Here is a 10,378-nt window from a genome sequence, read left to right as displayed (position 1 = left end):
GCCCGGCCCATGGGCTAACAAGGGGTGGGCTGGGTTGAACATTTTGTAGCCCATTATAAAATATGGGCTGGCCCGGTCCTGCTCATATTTTTTCAGCCCACAAGGGTTAGGGCCGGGTTGGGCCGGGCCGGCCCATATTGACAGGTCTACTTGGGATGAGTGCTTGGATTAGGTAAAATCTCATTGGAAAAACTTTGTGTTATCGAAAGAGATGGATAGTTCTACAAGCAACCAAGATGCACTTATTCTCACTTACGTTCAAGACCTGATGAAAATGATCAAATCTTATCAAGAAAGGATGTAAAAATTGGAAGACAATAATAAGCAAATAATGGAGACCATATCTCAATTTGCCATCACTTTTCAAGCTTAACCTGCACATCTTAAAGAGAATGCACTTGATGCAGACACTCCATTGGTTGTAAACACAAATGGGAATGGAGGAAATAGGGAAAATATTGTTGATATGATAGGTGTTTGAAATCCCAATTTGATCAACTCCTTTGTGATAGGTATGCCGGCAACCATTTCTATTATAGCAATCACAATAGTCACTGCCTAAGGTTTCATGACAAAGAAAGAGCTCTAAAGGTTACTAGATCAAAAGAATAATAGCTTAAACTTTTCTAAATTTGATCTTAAGTTGTCTTACTTAGCTAGTATAGTTGCCAAGCCATATACTAAGGACTACACTAGCTTCAAGTTCAAGCAATTCAAGGAAAGACTAACGATGCATAAGAACATGTCATGAAGTTTGTGGAGACCCTTGGAATAACAAAATTGGATGATGACTTGAAGTTGAAAGAGTTCTCCAAATCTTTCACTATAAAAGCTTATACATTGTATGTTAATCTTAGCCATAGTTACATAAATCTTGGAGTTAAATATGTAGGATGTTTGAATAGGAGTTCTTCTTTATTCAAGAATAGAATGTTTGGAGTTAAATGTCACTTTCAATCTCTTTCACATTAGGTTTAGTGTTAACCTCCCTAATGTAAAGTTGAAAGTTCTCCTTTGGTCACATACGACAATGTGAAGTGTGAATAGTATGAAAGATGCATATACCTATAACATTATTATTAAAAAAACTAAGATACGATATATCAATAACAAAATGCTAGCTCACCCAAGCTTACAAGATAGAAAAAAAAATTAAAGCAACAAAAAAATCCTAGCCAATTACGTGATCCCATGAAAAAGGGTCACTATTCTTAATATTGATAAAGGCATCTAATTTTCCTCGCATTTTGACCTCACAGTTTCTCAATGAAGCAATCTTCATTGCAATATCTTCTAACTTAGCTTTCAACAAAGACTTTTCAGCCTCTACTTTAAAAAAAGCTCTAGCTTTAGACACATAATCACGAAGCACTCAAGTTTGAATTCAATGTATAGACATCATTTATATGCTGTAACATTAGTTTTTGTTCTTTAATGAAAAAATCATCCATGGAATATGGACAATTACTAAAATTTTACTCAAAATCTCCATCATGGAAAAAATGGCATTTATGCTTTTGCAAGTGTTTGTACTTCAAACGTCCTTCTCTATATTGCAAATACACTTTAAATATTCCATATGCTGTAATGAAACTTGAAAGTCATGGAAGTCGACTTTCGTACCAATTTGTTAGTATGTGTCATGTGAGTGCCAAAAGAACTTTTGACATCTTTGTACTCTGGTACTAGGAAGAAGAATCACGAGGATTAGGATCAATATTAGAAATAACCTCAACTTTAGAAGTAGTTTTAGCATCTTCAGTAACAATTTCAGCGTTAGGATCAACCTCGACATCAATAATAGCTTTAGTGTTAGGAATAGCCTTAGCTTGAGTAGCCTATGGAGCAAGGATAATGTTAGTTTTAGAAAGATTTGGAACAACATTAGCTTGAGTAATATTTCAACATTTTTTTACTTGATCTATATAAACATTTCAACATATTTCTACCTAATCAATATTTAGAAATCTTTAACCAAGTTTACTTCTACCTTTGTAGGTACTCTTGCAAAATAGAAGAGAATAAAAAAGGAAATAAATATAGTAAAAAAAAAAGCAAAGGGTAAACTTTCTCCTCAATAGACTTATTTCTTTTTTATTCAATGAGTAAAACCAAGAAGAGAAACGCAAGTTGTAACCCTTCTCCTTCATATTCTTCTTTATTTACATTTTCTTCTTTCTAAGAGTATGAAGCATAAGGATAGGATTATCTAATGGCATAACTTAAGATCTCCATCCTTCACCAGACTCCCTCTAGTAAGCAAACCATCAAGAAGTATGAATATCAACTCTATTAAAAGCTAGGATAGTATTCACTTAAGTTTATCCAAATGAAGTTAACGTCATGTCAAAAGAAATAAAGAAACATAAGAAGAAAAGTTGATAGGTGAAGAAAGATTAAGCAAAGCTGATTAGTCATACTTAAATTGGTGCACCACTGTATAAGGTGAATACACTTTGTCGGAGAGTGAGTCTTTATCTCCACTTGGACTAGCACTCTTAATCATAGAAGATAATGAGAAACTATTAACCCATACACTAAAGTTAACTCTTCCTGAGTTCTTTCTTCTAGAGTATAATGGATGGTAGTCATAATAAATCCCAAGATCACTAAATCCATTATTAGGTTACACACGAGGTTTGGGATTGAATTTTTTTGTCGCAACTATCACTACAAAAGTATCATCCTTTGAGGTATGATCATGTCATGCCTAATATTTTAGTTATTCTTGGATAAAAAGTTATTCATAAACAAGATGCAAGAGGATTTACATTAGGCACAAGGGTGCAACTACTAAACCTTTCCCATAGACACATTTGAATGGAAAAAGCATCCACATTAAGTTAAAATTTTGTGGTGCCCAACTAATTGTGCAGTCTTGAGTTAATACAAGTCTAACTTCTTATACATATATTCTAAATATAGTAGAGCTAGAGGAAAATTCATTCCTTTAGCCATCTTTATTATGAAAGCAATTACTTTTAAAGAGATCTCATCATCTGAACACCTTGAAAATATATGTCGAGCCAACCACAAATTAATTAGGTGACTAATTCATGCTTGTGATTTGGGTATTCAAGAAGGCTGCTCTTAACTCTTTTGGTGTTGAACTTTTTACAAAATAACCAACCCAATTGCAGAATTGTGCAACCTTCAAAATTTTATTTAAACTTTTGAATAGATCAAAATAAAATTTTCAAACACACTCCATTTTATCATAAAGCTTGATAGAATGAAAATTATTTTAAGAGAATACACACATCTTTCAACGTTAAGGTAAATTCCCCTCATGATGTAATCATAGTACGAGAAAAAGTGTTTCACCTTGCAAGAATAGCATGCCATGCATTATCCATCCTTTTCTCTTTATGAATGTTGAACTAGGAGGTAATCCATATAGCATTAAGCACTCCCACAGTTGAAAGAATTTTAACATAAGTAAGATTCTTCAACACCTTGTTTACTTACTCATCCCATTCATGAACAAATTGAGAATTAAAGCCAAATTTAGTAACAGAAAGTGAAAAGCAACCATACTCAAACCTAAACTTCAGAATTGATTGCCTTGGAGTACAAAGTTTTTCATAAGAAGGTGTTTCAAAGCATAGGCGATTTCAATCATATCCAATGGATTCAAAAGGATGTTCATCAACCTAATTAGGATAGACTTTTTCCTAAAAACAATATTCTCCTCTTTCTTTAATATCTTCGTCTTTTCAACTTTTAAGAACATAAAGATCTTCACTAATCTTTCCTCCTAGAATCTTTTTGGGAAGAAAAACTTCAAAAGCGATATTCTTCCTTTTATGTGTAATGGTTTTTTCTGTTGTTGCAACAAGAGTATCCTTATTAAGTTATCATAATGGATCTTCGAAATGAAACGCATTTTAACCATTGAGGAAGAAGGAAAAGGAAACATGTGGACATAGATAAAAAATGAGATAAGTACACTTATGCAATAATATTTTTATTAGTATAAATATTGATTAAAAAAACTCATCAAATAAAAGGTTTATTTTTTAAAAAGGGTTTTAAAAACAAAAGATTAAAAAAAATAGCCATGCACGCGACAAGTCCCATGCAAAGGTGATCCCTGTTCATAAGGAGACTTGCATGCGACAAGTCCTATGCGCGTAATACTTTTTCTACATGCAACAGTTGTTGAAAAAAGAGGAAAAAAGGGTTACGTACAAAGAAAAAAATATATATTTGATCATAAAAAATTTTATGCAAGTAGCAACAAATGAGAAGTGTATTTTTGATAAAAAAAAATGAAAAGGTTTAGGTCTTAACGATTTTAGATCAAAAAAAAATTTAAAACATTTCCTATAATCTTATCAAAATGAAAAAATTGAGAAAAAGAAGAAGAAAAACTTACTTGCTTAAAAGATCTAAAAAAGATTAAAACCATTGGTTTGCTTTGAATTTTGGTTTACTTTAAATTCCAAAAAGAAAATTACTTCTTTATTTTAAATTTTGCTTTACTTTAAATATTGCTTTAGTCTAAAATGAAAAAAAAAATTATGACAACTTTGTATTTACAGGGCATAGATCAAGGTTTTTACGAAAAAGATTCACTTTTCTTTTACAATTAAATAACTTTTACATTGAAAATCTTATTTTATCTTATGCATGGAAAATATATTATTATGCAACACATTACATAAGACATTAATACGTTACTATCTAAGGCATACATACCACACCGGTATTACTATCAGGTGCAAGGCATTACAAGTTCCTAAATCAATACATCAGAACTTCTCTAGCCAAAATTCTTATGTTGAGGGCAAAATGCCAAATTTGATTTTGTTTACTAACTTATTATTTCTTTGATAATTGTTTTATAGTAAGCGTAGTTTTATATGAAAAATAATGAGAACAACTAATTAAAACAAGTGGAGCAACTGTTTCACACAGATAAACGTGAAATTAATTTGGAAAAAGTGATAGGGTTCATGAGTTATTTTGACTTTAGGATACTTTGTAAAGTTTGACTTGATGGTTTAAATATAAAGGTAGCTAAAAAGTCTTTCTCTTAATCTTTTTTTAAAGTACAAGGTTTCTCCTTCTTATCTTGTTCTCTTATACCTTTTCTCGTATACTTTTTCACTCTTACCTTCTACTCAAGAATAAGTCTTATTACATTATTAATGGTCATAAAACACTCATTACTTCAATAGCTACATAATGGATTTCTAATTATTACTCATTATGTATAATGAAACTACTACTTGAATGGTCACATAATGGGTTTTAGTAATTGTTACTCATTATGTACTTTAAATCTCCCTCTATATTGTTAATCGTTAAGTGCATTGAAGTTTGTTCTTGAGTAACTACTTCTTCTAACTTTATATATGGAGTTGTGATAATTGATTTTGACAAAACAAGATTGTCTTGACCTATTGCAAACATATTTTCACTCTTAGCTTCTTTCTTTTACTCTTTTCTACTTAGTTCTTTTCTACCCTATTCTTAGTCTTAATTGTTTTGACAATACTATTACTCTACTACTCACTTCTTTTCTACCTATTCTCAACCATTACTCTACTAACTGTTGGTGTATTTTCAAAATAAAAGATTGTCTTTATAAATGAAAAGCTATCTTAGTTCAAAGCTTATGTCACATAGTGTGACTATTGGATTGTAGGTATGTTTTTCATGTGAATAGTTGTCTTTTAGTAAAGTGGCATATTAGAAAAAACCTCTAAATCCAAAGGTTATGAGACAACAAGAAAAACACCATAACTCAAAAATTTAGATATGAAAAGTTATTATGTTATAATTATGTCTTATAGAACGAATGGTTGTCCTTTCATAAAGTGATTATTGAAACAATAGATTTATCCAAGAATTGTGCTTTGCAAAATGCAAAGGTATCTTTAAGACAGAGTTGCCTTGATGAAAGAGTTGTGTCCTTAAGAAGAGACACTTGCAAGTCTTTATGAAGGACTTACTGCCAACCATTTTGACACACAAAAAAGCAAGAAAAACAAGGAAAAAAATCCAAGAGTAAGAGAAGTGTTATGTTCTTAAAATTAATATAAAAACTTAAGTTCCCATCAACTACCAAAGGAGTCCAAAGTCCTTATAAATACTTGCTAAAAAAAGTAGGTTCTAAAGCTGAACAACATTGCAAACCCTTGAGTGTATCCAACAGTTTACTCTCATAAAGTGTATTGATAAAGTTAGACATTGGCTTCATTGTACCCCTAAAGCTATTTGTATAATTTTTTTTTTTGCATACTTAGTGTTGGGGCTGAAATAAGTCTTAAAGATGGTGTCTATTGAAAGGTTTGCCTTAGAGTTAATTTTGTTAATTCCTTGAATTTCATCTAAACCTCATTTGCACCAACACTACTCATCTATTATCTTTCATTTGCCATAACACTCAGTATTTAAAAGATTGCTCCAATCTTCCTCTTTGTTGTCTCTAGTACATTCTTTTAATTATTTGCAATGCTTCTTTTTTTTCTTATTACAAAATTCTCTTTACAATATGGTAAGAAAACAAACGCAAGTTGTATGGATCAAACAAAGCCTTCCAAAGGAAGAACAATCAACAAATAAACCAATAAACCACTATGTAAATATAAGAATCCAACATAATGAGATTTGAACTCATTGAACTTAAAAACTTAATAATTCAACTTTTAGGCCCTCTATTCGACTATTGTGACAAAATCTCACTAGTTTTGATTTAACTGCTACAATTAGTACTTTAGTACCTTGATAAACAATAAAACCTCTATAGTTCTTTGATATTTTGAAAGCAATTATGATTAGACTAATGCCATTTAGTCCAAAAAAAAATATTTTAAAAGTGAGGCCATGGAAAATGATAATAAATCCTATTAGATCGATTTTAGGATAATCTTGTGACTAGACAAGTGGTTACGTTTCAAGTTTGTTAGGATCAACATTTTTTCAATGGTTCATGGCTTTGAACACTTATCCACCGCCTTAGATCGAAGGGTCGAAAACAACATGACCAAATATTTTTCAGATTCTAAAATAATAATTATTTAAAATTCTTATATGAAATAAACTAAATATTTATACATTTTAAGACTCAAATTCATAATAAAAAGAATATTTTTATGAGCTAAAGAGATATTTATGTTAATTGTTAACTTAAAACATTTATATCAAATATAAATATATAAAAAATAATAAATAAAAAAATTGCCAACAAAATAAAACACAACAAAGAAAATATTAAAAAATTAAACAAATGCTAAATTGTGAAATAAAACCTAACAATAAATTAATAGTAATGTCAATATATCACTTTTTAATTACATTTCTGAATTTGGTAACTATTTGATTGTCATATACCGTTACGATAATGATTGTAATTATAGTTTGTTTTTTTAATTATAGAATCGAGGTTTCAATCATATGAAAAAACAAGACACTAGTCTTTTCAAGGTTTTGATCACTGAATTAATTAAATAGTTATTTACATTAATTGTTAGCTTAAAACATCTATGTCAAATACAAACAAACAAACAAAATACTACCAACAAAACACAACAAAATTAAACAAAATATTAAAAAAGTAGTAAACAAAAATTAAAATTTTGAAATAAAACCTAACAATAAATTAATAATAATTTCATTGTATCACTTTGTAATAATATTGCTGAATTTGGTAACTATTTGATTTTCATCAACCTTTATGATAATGATCTTAATTAAAGGTTTTTTTTTTTAATTATAGAATCAAGGGGTCAATCATATGAGAAAAAAAAAAAAAGCAATACCCTTTTAATTGTTAACTTAAAACATTTATGTTAGATACAAACAAACAAACAAATGGATGGATTGATTTATGATCTAAAATTTTCAAGATCAATCTTATACAAGTGGTTAATAATCTAATAAAATAAAAAACCGTCGTTCCTCTTCTCTCTCACTAAAAACCCTCGCTGTTCTCTATTTTTAGGAAAAGTGTTGGTTAGGGCTAATTTCATTAGTCATTGGCCTTTAGTTTTCTGCTACGTGGTTTGTTTATTTTGAATAAGTTGTTAACTCTGAATTCATGGAGGAGATTAGCGAGAGGTGGAAGAAATTCAACTTGTTTGATGAAGAAACAAACTTTTAACTGGAATTGCTACGTGGTTTGGTATGATGGAGATTAGCAGGTAAGGAGGTATTTCTTAAATCAGTTGCACATGCCATTCCTACATATGTGATGAGTTGCTTTAAGTTACCGGATTATGTTCGTCAAGACATTGATTTTGCAATTGCTAGATTTTGGTAAGGGGTGATGAGAAGGATAGGAAGATTCACAGGAAGAACTGGAACTCAATGTTGAAATCTAAATTGTCTAGTGGAATGGGTTTTCGAGATACACGGAATTTTAATATAGCAATGCTTGCAAAACAAGGTTGGAAGCTACAAATGAAAGAACCCACTCTTGCGTACCAAGTGTTAAAGGCAAGGTATTTTCCTAGGCATGAATTTGTTGGTGCTCCAATTGGATCAAATTCGAGTTATAGTTAGACAAGTATTAGAGAAAGTCAGATGGTAATCAAGAAAGGGTTGCTTTGGAGAGTAGGAGATGGAACTGATATCTTTGTCAATAAAGATAGTTGGATTCCGTATGAGACATCGAGACTGGCATTAATGTATCATGGCGAAGTATCGGAGGTAATTCTAGTATGCGACTTGTTTGATTCAAGTACAAAGTTGTGGGATGTAGAAGAAATTAATAGATATTTCCCACCGTTTGAATGCAATTTGATTTTACCAATCCCAATTAGTAGGAGGCTTCCAAATGATTCGCAAATATGGTTTGATAATAAGCAGGGTGAGTATACTGTTAAATCTGACTGCAGACTACTTTGTTTTATAACAAGCAGTAATGATGGGGCAAACTCCTTAAATAATTTTTTAGTAATTTGGAATTTAAATATTTCTAAGAATATACTCCTGTTTGCTTGGAGAGCTATGATAGGAATTCTTCCTGCTAGGGCCACTTTACATAAACGGCATGTAAAAGTGGATATGCTTTGTTATTTCTATGGCGATGATCCATAAACAGATTTTCAGTGTTTATGCAATTGTCAGCATGCTCGAGTAGTGTGGTTACCTTCGGGATAGGGATTTGGAGATATTAGGTTTCAGTTTCATAATTTATTTAAGTGGATTTGTTTCCTGTTTGATCAAATTGATGACGAGAATATTCAAGAAATTCTGTGTTTTATGGGCAATATGGGAAGTTAGAAACTTGCTGATATTTAAGGACAAGAAGAAGGAACTAGGCGAGGAACCAGGTGAGGTCATGCATATAGGCTTGACTCTATGCTGGCAATATAGGGAGGCCAGTTGTTCTGCCTATAATATGCTACATATCAATGCCGTGTTGTGGACACCTTAAAGTAGACCTAATGGTCTAAAGTTGAACTCAGATGCTGCCTTATTTGTAAGGGATGGTGAAGCCACGATGGTTGCGAGTTTTGTGGTTAGAAACTCTAATGGTGGCGTGGTACTCATGGGTGCAAAAAGAATGTTACACAACTCGTGCTTACGATGCAGAATTGAGGACTGTTACATGGGAGATGCTGATGCGTACGGAAAAAAAATATAATGCTTGATGAGATAGAAGTCGACAGCCTCTTGGTGGCTGGATGGATTTCACGTAACAATTTCAGAAGGGCTTTGGCTTTGTTGGTATTGGAGGAAATGAAAACGCAGATTGTGCAGCATGCGCATAGGAGAAGCAACGTGGTGGCTCATATGGTAGCAAAGTTTGCTAAGAATATGCCAGCAGATCAATCCATATGGAGGGATGCTTCTCTCATACCAAACCTGCTTAGAGATCATGTGATTAAAGATGCCTTGTTGCTCAATTAATTAAAAGGTGTGTGAGCTTAAATTTGGTTATTTTTAATGCATGAGTAACTTGGGAACTCTTTTTTCCTTGTGATTTTTATCCCATTGAGTTTTTTCATGATAAGATTTTTAATAAAGCTTATCTGTCATGCTTTATGTAATATTGTGAATGGTAATTGCTATATATTAATATAAAGTCACTCACAATGTGTTGATGTTGATGAAATAATGATATATTCATCTTTCCTCAAAAAAAAAAAAATTCTTATACAAGTGGTTTGTGATCTTTACTTTAAAATCGTCCACACAGACTATATCCGTCCCTAATAAAAATAATGAAATGAAAAGTAAATCCCTACTCATAATTATTACTAATGCTACTTATTTTGCTTTTTCCTTATTATTATATCATGTATGGATTATTTTATTCTTATATTATAATGTAATAAGCTTATATGTTTATTTATGGTTAAGATAATATATATACTAATATGATTTTCAAATAGATTAAACCTAAATTTAAAGTAGCCTAATA

Source organism: Theobroma umbraticum, unplaced genomic scaffold (assembly GCF_002168275.2).
Source record: "Theobroma umbraticum cultivar Fairchild unplaced genomic scaffold, ASM216827v3 scaffold_56.0, whole genome shotgun sequence".
Taxonomy (NCBI): Eukaryota; Viridiplantae; Streptophyta; class Magnoliopsida; order Malvales; family Malvaceae; genus Theobroma; species Theobroma umbraticum.
Note: the sequence above shows the minus strand (reverse complement) of the source record.